Here is a 19,580-nt window from a genome sequence, read left to right as displayed (position 1 = left end):
ATTGACCTTGATTATTTGCCTGAAGACAAATGATATGAGGGCAGACCATGGGGAGGACAAGAACATCTACAGGAACCTACCTGGCACTAGCATGTGCAACCTGGAGATGTGAAGGTGTTAATACAACATGGAGCAACCATTAACCCATAAAAAAATGTCCCAATTCCATCTCTTAGCTAATTTCATACTTCATTCTTCCTGTCTTTTTTGAAAGTCTCTGAGAAAAAAACCCAAGATTCCCTTATTAGTGATCAATTTGATAACACCTGCTTGTATGGATTGTCTACTATTCCCAGTTTCCTGTACCTATTCTCAAAATCACTGCCCAATACAAACTGCTTGCATAAGGCCCATGTCTCAAGCTCCATTTTGGGAAATAGAAAGTGGCCTTTCAAAGTAAAGCGTTCAGGAAGGAATTCTAAAACAGATATAATAAGAACCCCATTGTTGGGGATAAATGGAGGGATGATTACCCTGACATGCAGTGGCATCACAATTTCTAAGAGTCTCACTAGTGCTAACCAGGATGAGTTACAGGTAGAAGATGTAGCATTGGCTTACATGGTAGCCGTGGTCCTTGGACAATATAGGGACACTAGTAATTATAAGGATTATATTGTTGTATAATTTATTTAAGTCTTAAAAAAAATAGAATCAGGTTAGCCAGCAATCACCTCAAGGCACACTGTTATAGGTCAGAAGGCCAAATTGGAGGCAGTCGAAGGGACCTCTATCTCCTATAGCCTCATGCAGACTATACTGAAAATTAGACCCAGACTTCATTTTACATGGAGCAGAGCTACAAAGGAGGTACCCTGGTGTAGGCTTGACTTGTCTCACAGCTTAAGGTCAGTGATCTTATAGAATGCAAACTTCAGTAGGGGATATTTGCATGGACAAGTGTGAAAATGTCAAACCTCCAAGTTTCTCTGAATCATCCAGACTGACAGAAGGAGCACCTGCCCATCTGCTAAAGGAAAACAGGCTGCCTTTGTCTGGAGGCTCTGTAAAGATCTCACCTAAAACAGATGCCTTGCAAGGTCATCCTTGTTCTCCCCACAGTTTGTTCCCATTTCATTGCCTTCATATCAATAACCAGGTTCAACCAGCTCAAGCAGGGAAACAGTTCCTGTTCCAGGAAAAAGTAGAAGACCTGGTTATTATGAAAGGGAACACATTCAAAAGCAGATCATGAAGACACTGGACCAGTAGGAAAGAATACAAGAGGATAATTTGTTTAACATCATGGTAAGAGCATCTGGAGCTAGTTATTTTGTGCTGTGATGGATCCCTAAATCATGGGAAATATGACAGTCCTTAATAAATGAGGCAGAGATGCTGGAACTGCCTTAACAGTATTTGGGGCGGGCCTCCCTGGTGGTGCAGTGGTTGAGAGTCCGCCTGCCGATGCAGGGGATACGGGTTCGTGCCCCGGTCTGGGAGGATCCCATATGCCGCGGTGCGGCTGGGCCCGTGAGCCATGGCCTCTGGGCCTGCGCGTCCGGAGCCTGTGCTCCGCAACGGGAGAGGCCACAACAGTGAGAGGCCCCCATATCGCAAAAAGAAAAAAAAAAAAAAAAAAAAACAGTATTTGGGGCAGAAGGCTCAAGGAGGTAGGTGAGAATGTTAGGCCAGACCTACTGCATATTAGGACCTAGTGTATGGGTCAACCATGTTTTGTGTAAAGTCCAAGAGGGTGCTCTCTTCACAAAGGTAATAAAAGATTCCCTGGTAGAGGGCAAATTAAAAACTTTGATAGGCTGGGTTTGATAATAGGAGATGTTTTCTGGAACTGGGCTCTACAGTGTCAATAGAGATAATAGGATTTCAGAATGTCATGCTTTAAGTTGCAGGAGTTATCCAATAGACAGAAGGTAGAAATATTTACTGCTATGGACAACAAGGGTGAAGTGGCAACCAGGGTGCCTTGGGTCTGTGGCAGTGACTGATAGGCCATAGGTTTTTCTGGTAGCAAGATAGATGCACAGCCAACTAGGGTGTTACTTGACCTTACATCCAAAGAAATTTAGAGATGGCACATAGAATATTTACATCCTCTACAGCAATGGATAGAAATTCATGACTCCTGATGTGGTTTCAAAACCTAAGTCAGTTCACAGACCCAGAATCCAATAATTGAAAGTGAAACCAAGTGTCCTTGAGGAAGAATAAATATTCCTTCAATCTGTCCTCAAAGGTGCTGTGCCAATTGCCAGACTTAACCTCACAATGGAAAAAGGAAATACTCAGAACTTTTGAATGTTTTTGGATATAGTATCCAAACTGATAAGAGGATACCATAACAATCATCATGCCCCTCGTTTAGTGGGAGCCTGTGGAGGCCAAGTAATAAGTAAAGTTCTGATCCAGGTTTATCTTATAGTGGATCTAGTGCATCCAACTATCTACCCAGTAGCTATTTCCTGGCCCATCAATACACAGTTGGGATGCATTTTCTGAGCACCTGGCCAAACTCCGACATGTTCACTCTGATTTGTGGAGGAACAGTGATTATGATAAGGGTTAAGTGTGGAAGCTCCTGAAACTGCCCTATCTTCAAGTCAAAATAGTAAATCAGAAGCAAGAATACATTCCTGGAAGAATTTCAGAGATTGGTGCCCCAATTAAAGATCTAAAGGATATGGTGGTGCTGGTTCCTGTCTTAAACCATTAGTCAAAAATAAATAAATGAATGAATCTATTTGGCACATGACAATGGACTACTATAAACTAAGTTGCAGCCCCAATTGCGATCCTTTGCCAGATGTGATGTTTTTACAGGAATATGTTAACATAGGTTATGTCACTTGGTGTACAGCTACTGATCTGGTAGATGCATTTTTTCAATCCCCATCAGAAGATTCAAACTTTTTCTTTTATGCAAGAAGAACAGCAATATACATTCACTGTTGATCTCAGAACTGTGTTCACCCTCTTTCAGGAAACTTGATGACCATCTCACATTTTGTAGACCACACAGTGGCATGGGAAGGATCACTATCTGTTTAGTAAGTATAGGTATGGCAAATATAAACTTCATAAAATAATAAACTATAGTTTTATGAATTTTTAAATTATGTTCAAGGCTGATGTTATTGTATGCAACTATTTTGGTAGTGCTATAAATCCAGGCAGAAGGCAAAAATTAGAACTTAAGTAGTTTTTGCCAAGTGTTTTCATTTTAAATAATTGGACACAAAAGTATTTTGGATATTCAGAATACTGCCTCCATTCTACATTCCATTTATTTTCTGTGGAATCCTCAAATCTTGAATTATTTGCCCTTTTTAAAAAATATAATTTCTGTTCAAATTCAATTAAGATATAATTATGCCTACAGAGTTCTCTCCCGCCTGCTTAATGATTTTTAAAATAACACATTTTTATTTATCATAAAGACTGCAATAGAAAACACAAATCTTTTTGAATATTTACCTTACTGTCATTATTACTTGCAGCATGATACCTGCACATCCATTTAAATGCTTCTTTTTGGCTTATATTGGAATGCAAAATGAACTCTGAATCCCATGCTTGTAAGTGGATGTATATATATATATTTGAAATGAACGTCTTCAGTGGACTCTTCAAGACAAGATCCTGAACATTGACTCCCAATTAATTAGTACAAAGAAAGAAAATCTATTCAAACAACCTCGCTATTCATTTGATAGCTAATTAAAATGCATACTCTGTAGAAGTCACTTGACTCTCAATTACAATTAAGTATGCAGGGTTATCAGAACACCACAAGCAGAAAGTTGAAAGTAACCTTCCCCTATTAGATTGAACACATCAGGGATGGTTCTGTGTGGTAAGGAAAGGCTGTGTGTAGCACAACTGATGTCACCACTGATCCTAGGATCCCATCAGCTATAGCAGGCTCAAGGTAAAAACCTACTGAACTGATAAAATTGTTTATGGACCCCATCAAATATCAACTAGAACAGTCTAAGAAAAAATAGCTGTCAAGATTTGCCTGTTGCTCTAATGGTGTTGGGTTAATTTTGTCATAAAATTAATGATGCACTTAAAATGAAGAGATTTATGATACCTGTGAGCACTTCTAATTGAGTTAACCCAACAGAGCAGGATACAAGTCATACAACTTGAAAAATGAATGATTAATAAGGTGCCCAAATTATGTCCTCCCTTATTGACTGAAATCTTCGATAGGCTATTAACATAATTACCTCATTTTTACTCCAACTATTGTCATTTTAAACCAGATGACTGTTTTTCATGAACACCAAGCTAGATTGTTTTCTTAAATTAACCTGTGAGCAAAAGCTTTATTGAGCCTTAGAAGAAAAACTCCCCCTCTCTCTCTTCATATATATATAAAATAACCCTCTTACTTATTTAGTTTCTATTCTTAAAATGTGGGATTTTTTTATTTAACCTCACTAATTGAATTCTCACTAGTTGAATTTTCAAAAGGCATTCATGCATTAAGTCATATACTGAAGAGACATTGATAAAAAGGCCTAACCTAAACTGCTAAGTATCCTGCATATTTCAGTGGTATTATTATGACAGGGATGAAAAACAACAGGGTCACTATGCTCCTTTTGATGGGTACATCTGAGACCGGTGACAACCTGAAGATTGTAACAAGTACTAGTTAAATGTGTGTCATTTATTACTTACAAAGATCACTTTCATGCAACTAGATTTTTGATGTGCCAGTTACCCATTACAGCCGTCTTGGCTAAGATGAGACATAGTTACCGGTGTGTCCCATTTGCTGAGTGGCAAGAGGGAAGTGCCAAATTCAATTCACCTTCTCCTGCAGATTACAACAACAACAAAAAGTAACATTCAGTTTTGTATAAATGAAACAACAGAAGTATCTGGCAAACCATATTTAGTATTTAAGAAGATACGTACTCTACATTTCCAAACCCCACACAAAAAAATGCAGAATTTTAGACTTTAGAGCCTTATCATTGACACGGCCATTAAGCCAATAGAATCTGTTGACCATTACGGACAAGGCCCTTGCTTTCTCTATCACTTTGAATTACACATTCAAGTAACTATGATTAATAAAGATAACTTGTGATTAATAGAATCTTTTTTTTAAAGTGCTAACTATAGTAAATGAATCAAATCTACTATTATTTTTTCCATTTTGTATTATTATTAAGGTATATTTATGACATGCAATTTAACTGAGATTAAAATTGCTGTGTTTCACCTAGGTTTGGGGATACAATCATGGATCTAAAAACATGGATAATCAGTTCAATGATTCTTTGAAATCCTAGTTTTGTCTCTGACAGTGGTATCAAAGCACCTCAAGGACAAACATAGCAGTTGCTTGGCCTAAAATCAACCTCAAACCATCAGAGCTGTGTGCAAGCAGCATAACACAAGGCATCTGATAGCAAGTTTAGCCTTTTGGGGGTACACATTTTTATCTATAAAAACTCCCAGAGGGGCTTCCCTGGTGGCACAGTGGTTGAGAGCCTGCCTGCCGATGCAGGGGACACGGGTTTGTGCCCCGGTCCGGGAAGATCCCACATGCCGCGGAGCAGCTGGGCCCGTGAGCCATGGCTGCTGAGCCTGCGCGTCCGGAGCCTGTGCTCTGCAACGGGAGAAGCCACAACAGTGAGAGGCCCACGTACCGCAAAAAAAATAAAAATAAAAAAGAGTTAATGGACGAGAATAACAGCAACATGTATGGTGAAGAGAATCTGAAGGACTCAGTGAATGATGGGATGTAGAGTTTTGGTGACTCTAAAAATTTAAATTATGGTTCTGAATATATTGGTATACCTCAGACAGAAATACGAAACTAGAATAAAGAGTTGTTTGGAGGGTAATTTTTGGTTTGGTTTGGAATTTGATGATTTGTGATTCTGAAAATAATGTCAGATAGTAACAGGAATGGTAATACTAAATCTTAAGAGATAAGTTGATGCTTATAAATAATGTTCTTAATGTTTAGTTATTTCAAGATAGACTAAACTTATTTGAAGTATTAATTGGGAAGCAGAACTTTGGGAAAAGTAAAAAAAAAGAGAGAGAAAATAATGTCTTTGCAAAATTCATTTCATAGATATGAATTTTAATTTGCTTGCTTTTTGTTCTACTTTTTGAAAAGAAATCAAAAAGGAGAGCAGTATAGGAGGAAGTATGAAAATGTGACAAATTTACAGCTGGACATCTGCATACCACAGAAAACAAAGTGAGAGAAAAATTTGACAAACATTTATTTTAGCTCAGGATATATTATGAGGTGTTTGCAAATTACCTCTCCTTTTGAATATAAATTATAGAATAACTAATGCACACTTATTGTGTAGCTTGTGTCATCTTATAATTTGAATCTTGGAGCTTATTAACTTTTCTTTCTTATAGAACCAAGCTAATTCAGAGAGGAAACTAATTCCTGAAAAAAGAAATGCCATATATAAAAGCATACTCAGTGCTTTGACTAGAGGTGGGTGGATGATAACTACAGAGAAACTGGCTGATCTTTATGAAGAATTCTTTGTCATCCTATAAAATAACTGTAGACATTATATGTATTTATACATCTATATACTTTGTAAGAATTCATGCTCATATCTAGTAAATAATTTAGAAAATACCTTTATATTGGCTGAAAGGAAAATGGAATGAAAATGTAAAGGAAAAAAATAATAGCCTTTTCCTACACTTTCTGAATATACTATTAAAGCCATATAGTTTGGAAAAAACAAATCATAGGATGATCTATGCTATCTAGTTACATCAGAAAACCACAGAGTGAAATGTCAAGCTGAAAAAAAAAACAAATTGGTGTCTAAATGTAGTACTTGTAATCAGAATTTGATGAACATGAATATATTCCTACTATTAAATCTTTATTTTATTAATCAGTGACCTAAAAAACACTAAAATGAGAGTTTCTAGACAGACTGTGGTGGGAAAAAAAGGAAAAAATAAATTTGACCACCCTTCAGAGCTCCAGTTTGGAATCACCAGCATATCAGAGATGCTTATTTAAGATGTTGTACTTTCAAAAAAATAAAATGTTAGAGTGTTCAAACTAGGAAAAAAGAAAAAAATGTCTTTATCCAAAGAGGATACATCTTATTATCTGTGAGTTTGTTACCTGTGTACAGTGTTCATGCAGTTTTGGGATGGCTTTGGGTATGGTAAGTGGGGGTTAATTCATTTGTATAGTTACTCATTAAACAGGCACTCTGGGGGTCTACTATAGTTTAACTGGAGAAAAAGACTGATATATAACCCCTGCTTTCAGGGAACTAGCCATAAAGACAATGAACAAGAAAACAAACAAATAATTATGAATTATGATAAACACTATGAATAATGTAAACAACATATGTGATAGAGACTTACAGAGATGAGGGATGGGGTCTGTATTTAGACATGGTGGCTTGAGAATGCCTCACTGAGTAGGTAATACCCTGAAACCTGGAAGATGAGAAGGAACTACAAAGCAATCCATGGGAAAAAGTCCAGGCAGAGAGAACAGCATGCCTAAGGATCATGAAGTAAGAACAAATTTAGTGTGTTGAAGACATGAGAGGAGGTCAGAATTCCTGGAATGATGAGAGTTACAAGGAGGTCTAAAATAAGCTCAGAGAGGAGCCAGGTCTACTGTCTGTCTTAGTCACCAGTCTACTAATGCTGCATGACAAATAGCCTCAGAAATCTTGGTAGCAAAAAATAATGAACATTTATTTTTTGCTAAAAAATATTGGTTCAGCAGAAGAGTTTCTGCTTCAGGCTAACAGTGGGTGGTGATCTGCTCCTGTGTCTAAAACATATTCTTCTCATGGCACATAAGGAAGTCTATCTTACAAGCACATTTTAAGCCTTTTGTTTGTGTAATGATGGTACATCACCTTGGTCAGAACAACTCAGATGGCAAACCCAGAGGCAAGCAACAGAAAAGAACTTTGGTAAGAGGAACTTCAAGGATACATTGCAAAGAGAAACAACCATGTCTCATAAACTGTTGTAAAGTTTATTCGTAATATGTTCATTATATATAGTAGGGACTCAAGATATAGTCTAAGACATTCAAAAATGGGGAGCAATGTAATTCAAACTATTAGTAGCATTGGTTTTGATAGTTCCATCACCAGTGGGAAAATACTTGGGGTCTGGTTCAGTCATCTACATGGATATCATCAAGCATAAGCAAAGGAGAAATTTCAGTAGCCACTGAGAGTACAACAGTTACTTTAAGTACATAACTTACTTATTTAACATGATCTCATTTCTTTATTAACTTTCTGGCAAATATCCTTTCTTTTTCTTCTTTTCCTCCTTTTCTCCTCCTTGTTCTTGTTCATCTCCTTTTTCTTTATTTTATTAAGAAACTTTGAGGGTTTATGTCCTGAGTTCATAACTGATTCTATATTATATTTCAATCAGAGTTTATGTTTCTGCTATAAGAGTTATGCTGAGAAAATATGTATAGAGTCCTTGGATCAGTGCCAGGCACATAGTATATGCTATAGTTAGTTGATCAAACTTATCACTGTGATAACTACAAATATAGAGAAATGAGAAATCTGAATAATTTTAGTAGAATGGAGCTAGTGACTGGGAACAGTACAGACTAGAATTCTTAAGTGTCTAATTCATGAGCTGCATGGACCAAGATAAGTGATGGTATTATTTTCTGTAATATAGCTTACTTGGCTTCCTGGTATATATATAGGTTATATTCAAAGAGTTCCTCAAAGTGTAATGAAGAAGCTTTTTGTACTTTAAATTCCCCATGGAGATGATCTGGGATGAGCAGTTGGGAAAGGGACCCAGGCTCCAGGCTCTATACTGCATGAGAAATTCTTTTCTGTGGCATTGGTGGAATTTATTAATAATGGAAGAACTATCTTCAAAGCCTATTTTAACCACAAGTGTAACCAAGCAGGACCCTATGGGGCTTTCCCTGGACAGGTCTCTCCTGCATATCCTCTGCTAAGCTCCACTCTGAAGTACCTAGATAACAATATCGGATGCACATTTCCTAAGTTATTTTACAGATGCTAAAGCCCCCACCAAATGGAAGATGTTAACTATTTGATGACCACAAGCACATAGTCCCCAGGCCTCCTGGAGCTTCCAGATCGATGATGTTAACTCTGTGACACCATCCTGTTACCTCACCACTAACCAATCAGAGAACTGTGCATGAGACCCTACAACACACCTCCTTCACTTGGCCTTTAAGGATGCTTTCCTAAAACTTATCCAGGAGTTCCAGTGTCTTGCACACTAGCTGCCCTGGACTCCTAGCTTGGCGCCTTACAATAAATGCTGCACTTTCCTTCACCACAACCTGGTGTCAATAGATTGCTTTACTGCATGCAGGCAAGCGGTCCCAAGTTTGGTTGGGAACAGAAGCTGTGAATTAAAAATTAAAAATAAAAAATTTGACCTAGACACACTGGTGGCTAAATTAAAACAGACCTGTATACTACTCTGACGCAAGGCTGTTCAAGGTATCTAATCCATTACTGTGACCCAAATGGATTTTAAAAAGAACAAAAAACCTCACTGAGTTTTGGCAATACTTTAATTCTGTGTTTGTGAACTGACTTCCCCTTGGCTGAAACTTTCAGTACAGAAAAGGACATGTCTTGGTGATAATCATAAGTATAAATGTCTCAAGGGAGTATAGTTTAGGGCAGTGAGCAGGAGAAGGGAAATGATTAGAGAAAGAGGGAGGATTCAGGCCAGGAGTTGAAAAGCTTTTCTGGAAATTTTAATGTAGGTGGAACTGCAGAAACACTTTGATGAGTCGTGAAGATTGTAAATAATGGAGGTTTTATCGTTTTAGATGATCTTTGAGAGCCTCCGTTGTTGTAGATTTGTTTGTTGTTTGTTTTAAATCAGTACCACAAGGATCATGGTTTTCATCTGATTATTGGACCATTCACATATATTTAATTAATTCTGACAGATCCAATGTTATTCTAGAGAGTCCATCAAAAATTACATATTGTCTTAGAAATAAACAAGATTTCCCCCAGCTTTAAAGGTAAGTGGTTTACATTCAGCTACAAAACTCATAGGAAGGGTTATTAAACTCAAAGAAGTTAACATTTATTAATTTATATAAACTTATTACTGACCTAGACTTACTGCTTTATTCAGAAGAAAACAGAGCATTTTTATTTTTAAGAACCTGGATTTTGTATACACAATAGTCTATTATCAATTCAAGTTTGTGGCAACATTATTCTAAGAATGTGGTTGAGCTATCTGCTGATATAATCAGATAATACAACACATATTCTTCATTTCTATTTCCTAACATGAATAAATGAATAAATAAACACATTAGCTTGCAAATGACCACTTACAATAAATAGAATTCACAGATAAAATCTGCATTAAAAGATCATTAGCATTGGGGATTGAAAACACAAAACTATGGAAATGAGTTTTGAAAGCTTAATTCTCTCATTATATCTTCTCAAAGTTAGGTACATACCTCAAGATACAAATAAATCCAGAGGGTAATTTTAGTGGCATATGGGGTAACATATTCTTTTTTGTGTGTTTGTAATTAGAGAAAGGGAGTTTGAGATCTCAGCCACAGTACTGGTCTAAGCCTCATCTTCGTTTTCTGAGTTTACTCAGTGAGAGAACACCAGCCTTGGATGGGTCCTACACCAGATGTCATCTTTGCACAGCACAAAGTACCACCATTTTGCTTTCAGTTCAAATTTGCCTTTGGTTTGGGATGATATGGTATAATTTTCTAATTTTCTTTCTCTCTCTCTGTCTCTTTTCGTCATTTTCCATCTCTATCTTTTTTTCTGTCTCTCTCTCTCAAACTGTTTCCTAATGTTTTGGCTAATTTTCTGAAACCGTTTAGTAGTCCAGAATTATCTACAGTTAATCATATATTCTGTCAATTTTTATGGAAATCCTGCCATGATTCAGCTAGAGGTGACTCCAGGTGCTGACAGAACTGTAGTATACTTTGCAAGTCAAAAATCTCCAGCCATTGAGAGGGCTGTAGGAGGTATGTGATTTCAGAAGGAAGGCACACTTACATGCTGCCACTCACCTTTCTAGAGCATTCCCCCACCCCTTTCTGAGGAGTGCATTCTCCTTGATGATATCTGCATGCAACAGTTGCCATTTTTCTGACTATCAAGCCGTACACCTTCATATGCATGCATGTGTGTCTTGGTGAGAGCGTTATATCCTGTTGTTTTAGAAAGTATTGTCCAGGAGTGGGCAGATGACCTCAGGTGCCAGCCTATCTCATTGGCCCCTGAAGGATTCTACACCCCTTATTCTTAAGGGCCAAGGGGATGAAGGTCTCTTCTTCAGAGGTGGCATTATACAATGATGCCTAGTCCTTTAGGGACCAATCATCCCAAAGTGCATTCTCCCCAGAAGTGCATATTGTGTATGCATGGATAGGTCACTGCCTGGAGAGGCCAGGAGAAGGAGGAATTTGGGTTCCCTCAGCAGGGGAGTTTATTCTGCAGTGGACCACAGAGGAATAGATGTGGAAGGGGTGCAAGCTTGGCCGGGGAATGTGGAATCAAACCAGCAACGTAAAAGCGATCCCCAGTTAGGTATATTACTGCATCTGGGGGACAGGGGACCTCTGTCCAGTGGCCCGCATCTAGTTCTTTGCTTTCCTCTATTCTCTCCTGCTTGCGGAAGGCAGATGGGAGGCCATAGGCAAGTCTCCAGGAAGGGGCTGCCTTTCCCCTCCAGTTTGTACAACAGGTGCTGGGTTGGATACTGGGGAGAGTAGAGACAGGTCCATATACCAATGAGTCTGGTTAGGGGTGCACGGGGAGCTTGAAGTGAAAAACGACATGTTATAAATAGAGGATGAGCTTCCCACATCAGTAAGGCAGGTATCTGCCTGGCAGAAGCAACAGAGTTTTCCTTGTCCTGTGAAGAGAAGAGGCCACTGGAACTGGAGGCTGGTTTGGTTTCAAGGGTCCGCAAGCTCTCTACACCCCCTATCACATGATCATCAAGTTCGACTATTAGAAGTGGCGTGCTCCTCCCTGGTTCAGAGGTCAAGGTGAGATTCATGTCCTTATTTACAGGCACAAACTGGAGCACAGGAACACCCTCTTGAGGGTGGGGATAACAGATCCAACAATTAGATTACTTCCTGAGGCCAAAATGCTAGAAACATTGACTATTGATTTTTCTCTCCAAGTTCCCCTTCCTTTGCCATCCTCCCCCCATCCCCCCTTAGGAGAAGGGCCAAGAGAAGGGTCCACCCCATCACCGATTCATGTCCTCTGCACCCAGCAGGGGAGAAAATTTCTTCTCCAGTGAGGCTGGTTGAGCAACCTGGCAAGATGCAAGCAAGAATATGGCAGCAAAAATAGCAAATAGGAGTCCAACCTACCACATCACTTTCTACTTATCTGTCAGTGGTGCTTGTCTTCTGAATAGGTATCTTAGACTTTCCACTAGCTCGCAGGTGTATTGTTCCTCTGTTGTGACCCATGGGGTTTTTAGAGGTAAGACTTTTATCCAGACAAATGCACCTAACTAGTGATCCCTTGTAATTTGGCAGCAGTGGGCATGGTAAAATTACTTTATAGGGGCCCTTTCATTTTGTTAATTGTTGATCTTCAGGGAATCCCTCCTTCCAAGTCTTAAGAAGAACTTGGTCTCCAGGGTTAACTTGTGAAGGGGCTGCTCCTCCCGTTGCATCTGTAGCGGGAGCTGGCAGCGTCTTATTGGCATAATCCAAGATTGCCTTGTGAACTTGCCCTAGAATCACAATATATTATAGGGTCTGGCTCACTCCTTCATATAGTAGAATGTCAGTAGTAAGAATAGGCCTCCCATAGGTCATCTCAAATGGGCTAAACTGCAGATTAGGAGTGCAAAGGGAAGTAAATTGGTCCAATGTTCATGTGTAGCTTGTAATCTATCCCCTAGGGCTTCTAAGAGCCCCTGTGTGATCTTTGCTACAAAAGAGGGCCCATTATCACTCTAGAAGGACTCTGGAAGGCCAAACAGAGGAGTTTTTTCCTTTAGAAGGGACTTACAGGCTTGAGTAGCTTTTTCAGATTGAGTGGGGAAGGCTTCATCTCAACATGTGATGGTGTCAACAAATACTAGTAGATCTCTGTACCCTGACCACAGGGTCATTTGGGTGAAATCAAACTGCCAACCTTCCCCAGAGTATGTCCCTCAGCATTCAACTGGTTTGAGTAATGAAGGGGGGATTGGGTGAGCCTGCAAGTTATTACCGGCACACAAATCACAGGCAAGAGTCACTTGTTTTACTGTTCCCTTAAGTCCCTTCCCTGAAAACGTCTTTTGCACCAAGTTCCATAGTGCTTCCCTCCTATAGTGGGAGCATCATGCAAACTCTTGATGAGCTTCCACTCTTGGGCCTCAGGGATGAGCACCTTGTCATCCTTCATGTACCAACTGGTGTCTCTCTTCTCTCAGCCCCACCTTTCTGTGTTTTCTTGTTCCTGTGAGGAATCCTGGGGAAGGTTAGGGAGCCCAGAGGGGCCAATTAGCAAGGCCATAATTTGCTCAGTCTCCCATAAATGAGCTGCCTGTTTTGCAGTTCAGTCAGCTTTGCTGTTTCCTTGACTTGTAAAATATCCATCCTTCTGTTGGCTCCCACAGTGATTACTACCACCTGGGTCAGGAGCTGCATTGCTTCTGAAAGGGCCAGAATTCAATCCTTATGTTTTATGGGAGAATTTCTAGCAGTTAACATTCCTCTTTCTTTCTAAATGGCAGCAAGAACACGCAGCACATGGAATCCATATTTAGAGTCAGAATAAATATTTAATTTCTTATTCTTCTTTAATTGCAGAGCTCTTGTTAATGCAATTAGCTTGGCTTTCTGGGCCGAGGTCACGGGTGCCAGGGCCTTGGTTTCTATTGCTTTATCTAGACTCTGTATCGCATACCCTGACTTTCGGGTTTCCATTCCTACAAAGCTGCTCCCATCAGTAAACTACTTGACCTCAATGCTTTTAAGAGGTTCATCTAGAACATTGGACCTGCTGGAGTAAATTTGATCTATGGTCTCTGTACACTGATGCAATAAGTCTTCACTCTTAACAGCTAGAAGCAGAGTTGCTGGATTCAAAGTCTCACCTACATTTAAGGTAACATCGGGGGTGTCCATTAGGACAATCTGCTATTTAGTTAAGCTTCCCCCCAGCCAACCAATGATGTCCTTTGACTTCCGGCGCAGATTGTACCTGATGAAGGGTTAATACATCTAAGGTGAGCTTAGAAAGGTGAGTTTAGAAGGGTGAGGGTGAGCTTTTCCCAGGGTGAGCTTAGAAGCCTCATAAACCAACACAGCTGTGGTTGCTGCTGTCTGTAGGCAGCTGGGCCGTCTTAGGGCTAATGACTCCAGTTGTTTTGAAAAGTAAGCCACGGTCTCTGACCTGGTCCCAGCTTTTGGGTCAGGACTCCCAGTGCTATTCCCGATCACTCATGAATGTACAGGATAAAGAGTTTGTCTAAATTTGGAAGCCCTAGTGCTGGTGCTCTACTTAGTTCAGTCTTTAGCGTCTCAAAGGCCTGCTAGTGGTCCCCACCCCACTGGAGAGGTTCCCTTTCTCCTCACTTTAGAGCCTCATTTAGGGGTTTTGCTATGAGGCCATAATTTGGAATCCAGCTAAAGCAGAATCCAGCCACAGCAGAATCCAGCCATCCTGAGAAAGCTTCATAGTTGTCTATTTGTGGTTGGAGATGGTAATGTACTACTTGCTATCTTCCAATCTATGGCCAGGGCTCGTGCTCCTGGGGTCAAAACAAATTCTAAGTATTGAATCCTTTGCTGTGATATCTGAGCCTTGGTTGGGAAGACTTTATATCCCTTTTCTGCCAGAAAATTTAGGACCTAAACAGTATTCGGATCTGAATCTTGTTTTGTCTCACTACTTATAAGTAGGTCATCAACATATTGTAACAGAGTTCCATTTTTCAGGCTCAGTTCCCCAATTCTTTTGCCGACACATTTTCAAAAAAATGGGGGCTATTTCAAAAACCCTGTGGAAGCATCCTCCAACTGTATTGCATATCCTCCAGGGTGTCAGTGTCCTTCCACTCAAAGGTAAAGAAAAACTGTGAATCTAGATATAGGGGAATACAGAAGAATGCATCTTTGAGGTCCAACACAGAGAAATACTGAGCATCCCCTGGCATCTGGGTGAGTAGTGTGTATGGGTTTGGAACCATTGGGTAAATGGGGATGACTGCTTCATTTACTGCCCATAGGTAAGTCTTGCACAAACCAGTACTCCCCGTTAGGCTTTTGGATGGGGAGAATCCGGGTGTTGCAAGGGGACTGACAGGGCCGAATGAGTCCATGTTTGAGGAATTTGGTGAGCAGTGGCTGGATGCCCCTCCCCTCCCGCCCAGGGCTTCAGACTTTAAAGGGTATTTCCTTTCCCAGGGATATTTCCCCTGGGTTTTCATCTTATTTCTATTGGGGAAATACACTTTGCCCTCTCCGGCATTGAAATATCCCAAACCCCCCTGATCCACTTGTTCTCTAATCTGGGGAGAATATCTCAATGATCAACAGGCAGGTCATCTGAGGCCACTAATAGATGTATTCCTTGTTCTCGTTTCCTACTTCCTTGAATTTCACCTTGTTCTAAGAAAATGCTGGCTCCTAATTTATTTAGCTAGTCCCTTCAAAGGAGGGGGACAGGGCATTCTGGCATATACAAAAAGGAATGAGTAATAATAATAGACCTGACTCCCAGGTAAGGGGAGATGTAAACCACCTTACATTTGGCTGTCCATCAACTCCTGTCACAGGACAGTCAGGGTTGGAGAGGGGGCCAGCTGGCCAAGTGAGAACAGAGCAGGCGACTCCAGTGTCTACAAGAAATTCAGTTCTTCTACCTGCCACACTGAGGGTGACTTGAGGCTCCGCTGGAGTGATGAGGATGGATCAAGAAGGATCCGGAGCCCTGCGGGCACTCGGGCCCTGTCAGTCAGTGTCATGTGTGGGAACCTCTCATCCAGTGATTCACGAGGAACTAAGGCCAGCAGGGGTTGTCCATCGAGCTCCCCACAAGAGGGCGCTCTGGGCATTCCCTCTGCAACTGTTCCTCTTTCCTACAAAAGGCACGCTGATTTCAACCCAGGCGACTTCTTGGCTCTCCGTCTGATCTTCTTGGCTTCCTAGAGTCCCTTCAGGTGGCAGGTGGATCAAAGCAGCCAAAAGCTGCGTTTTCCTTATTAACTTCCTCTTCTTGTTGGCCTGCCCTGTAAAGTCTCCGTTACTATAGACTTTAAAGCCTTCCTCTGCCAAGGTTGATAACGAGGTTTGGGTCCAGCCTCTAGCTTTGGTAACTTTATCCTGACATCAGGAGCAGACTTGGTGATAAAATGCATGGCCAATAGCCACCTACCCTCTGTGGACTCAGTGTCTGTACTGGTGTCCTTCCTGAATGCCTCCGTCACCAGACTCAGGAAGACCACCAGATTTTCATCCTTCTCTTGTGTAATTTCTCTGACCTTCTCATAATTTACCAGCTTCACCATACACTTTCTCATTCCTTCTGATGAACAAGTAACACAATGTCTCATCCTGGCCTGACCTATGTGACCCTCATAATCTCAGTGTGGATCCATGTCTGGGATGGCACCACCACCCATTTGATAAATCTGGTGCTGCGGGTTGGCGGTTAGTAGGCTATCTGCGTGTTCCCTGGACTTTCTTAGTATGTATGTGCTCCTTTTCATCTGGGGTGCAACAGTGGGCCAGAACAAATGTGATGTCCTGCCAGGTCAAGGAGAATGTTAACCCCAGCCTGATAAATTTGTTCTTAAACCTGTTGGGGTTCTGCAAGAACCTATCACGCCTCTCCTAACAGATTCCTAGGTCCGCCATCAAAAAGGGGGCATGCACCCTAGTAATCCGTCCATTTCCATCAGCTACCTCACGGAAAGGGTGAGGTACCTGTGGGGCAAAAGTGGGAGCTAACTTTGAACCTGACTGGAGCCCTACTGGGGACAGCACTGGGAGCTCTGATTTGGGGGGTTTCTTATTTACCAGGGTAAGATGCAGGTTCAGGAGATGAAGGGGAAAGAATGGGGACCTGAGAAAGAGGCTCGTGTGCCAATGGTCAGTCAGTGGTTGAAAAGGCGGGTCCATGAGGAAATTTGGCTCTGAATCTTTTGGGGATGAAGTAGAAATAGAGGCCACGTACACATGGCAGGAGCCCTCAGACCGGGGTCCTGATAAAGCTTCATGAAGGCCTGCATGTAAGAGGTTTCTCCCCACTTTTTTTTTTTTTTTTTTTTTTTTTGCGGTACGCGGGCCTCTCACCCTTGTGGCTTCTCCCGTTGTGGAGCACAGGCCCCAGACGCGCAGGCTCAGTGGCCATGGCTCACGGGCCCAGCTGCTCTGCGGCATGTAAGATTTTCCCGGACCGGGGCACGAACCCGCGTCCCCCTCATCGGCAGGAGGACTCTCAACCACTGAGCCACCAGGGAAGCCCCTCTCCCCACTTTTGAGAGCACTTGCAAAATAGGTCCAGTTGTAAAATGGCATTAAAATTAAGCAATCCATTTTGGGGTCACGTCTCCTAGTTGCCTAAGGCATATTGAGGCCAAGCCCTATTACAAAAGAAAACCAGCTTGTTCCTTTAAGACATCTAACTTGAACTGTCCCCAATTATTAAACATGCAACCCAAGGGGGAGTCTCTGGGAATTCCTGGGACATTTCCCATTGCTATACTTCTGATGACCAATGATTAAAAGTCCAGGAGCAGGATGGAGGCCTGGAGACGTTGCAACAATGTAATTATCTGATCCTTTCTGGTCCCAAAAACTCCAAAGAAGGAGGGAATAAAGGAGTGACAAACAGGCTATGGAGACTCAAGGTCTTGTGACCGGAGGAGTTCCTCTATTGCCTCAACCTTGTACCGGGTCCAAGTCTGGCTAACCTGAACCCCTTCTCCTTTCTGATTGAAAAACAATGAATCAGGTGTCAATCAGTTGACAATCAAGCGAACAAAGGAAAAACTGGGACTGAAGAGTCTATGAGGGAATGGGCCCAAGTATTATCCAAACGGTCTTCACAGAGTCAACCAGGGGTTTCGAGGGGAGAAACCAGGAAGAGAAAGACGGTAAAGGCAATCACAGAACTCTCCTCCCTGCAGGTGAAGGCACAGAACAGGAAGACATCCAGAGGTAAGGTAAAGGTTGTCCCAGGAGGGGACCTCCAGGATGGAGGAGAGTAGAGGGTTCAGATATGGAGAATAAAGAAGAAAAAGAGGAAATGAGAGAGAGTGCGCGAGCCTGTCCTTTCACCTGCCCCTCTGTGGTGTCTGTTCAGGCAGTTCCAAGCCCCACTGTCCTGGCAAAGTGGCCACAAACTATGTTATGATTAGGCCTCCTGAAAGCTTTAATCAACATAAATTGACAAACGGCCAGAGCAGAGTTTGAGGCAAGGCTTTACTGGGGGTATGGTGCAGCGAAAGCACGACGCAGGAACCCGACTGCTGCTGGTGCTCGGTTCCTTTAATCGGGTGAGGGTGGGGGCAGATGGGTGGGCGGGGCGGGCGGAGGGGCGGCTTGGGCGGGGCGCTGGGCCCCCTCAGAGAGCGCCGAACGGCTCATGCGCAGTCCTTTGCTTTTGCGCCCGGCATTTCGAACATGGTGGACGAGCTCGCTGTCATCCGCAAAGGAGGGCGTCAAGCGCAAAAGCAGGTAAGTCTCTCATAACTTCTCATACTCAACCTTCAAGAGGTCTCATGCTGCCGAACGATGAAGTTTTTTCCTCTTGATCCGTTTGAGGTCCTCGACCTCCTGTTTGTCCAGGGGGTCGGTAGGTGTTGTCCAGGTTCAATTGTTCTGGCAAATTCTTGGCTTTCAGCTTCCCGTTGTTTAAGGAAGTGTTGTCCAGGTGCAAGTGTGTGGGCAAATGACACCCTGTTGTTTTCGGAGGTGTTGTCCAGGTGCGGGCAGATAACCCCAGGTCCCAGCCTATGTCAAGCGACAGAAGTTATCCTCCTTATTGAAGCAAAACTTCCCAAACACTTTCTCTCCTGATCCCCCTTGACCAGAGTACGGAAACGGGGCCGATTAGATGTATCCAGCAGGGACTATTTCAGGGGGAGTAATGCACATAAGTAGGGAACACATTAGAGTTTATTCCTGGTGGTGGAGGGAGAAGCAGTGCTGCTTGGAGCATCACGAGGGTCCAGGGTGTGGCCTGCAGCATCCTAACAAGACTCTCCCTAGAGCATGGTTGGAATGTAGTTGTAGCCTCTTAGCCTCATTTGTAACGCGTCTGTTTTTAACAGACTGCTTCTGCAGACCTCCTGTCAACACGAGCTCTCTTTATCATGCGTGTAATTCCTTTTTAGCCTTTTTTAACTCCAACCAACTTCTGTTGCTTACGTTGTGAAGTCTTTCATACTATTTAAATTATTCCCACTGAAATATTTAAATATTCCCCACCGAAATTCCTTCTATTTGGTGAAAACATTGAAGTACTGTTTTTGGTGGGGGGGGGGGAAATATTGGTGAACATGAGGAGAAGTCTCAGCACTAAAAGATCAAAGTTCATATGGAGCAGTCCTGCCCATTGTTTTGGCAACAG

General features: G+C 41.8%; 1 pseudogene; it reads right to left on the bottom strand.

Annotated features, from left to right (window-relative positions):
• Nucleotides 1-11,360: 11,360 nt before the first annotated feature.
• LOC132494742 (endogenous retrovirus group V member 2 Env polyprotein-like) lies at nt 11,361-12,244 on the bottom strand (annotated as a pseudogene).
• Nucleotides 12,245-19,580: the final 7,336 nt, after the last annotated feature.

The sequence above is a fragment of the Mesoplodon densirostris genome, chromosome 8, assembly GCF_025265405.1.
Source record: "Mesoplodon densirostris isolate mMesDen1 chromosome 8, mMesDen1 primary haplotype, whole genome shotgun sequence".
NCBI lineage: Eukaryota > Metazoa > Chordata > Mammalia > Artiodactyla > Ziphiidae > Mesoplodon > Mesoplodon densirostris.
Note: the sequence above shows the minus strand (reverse complement) of the source record. Positions and strands in the feature narration are given on the sequence as shown.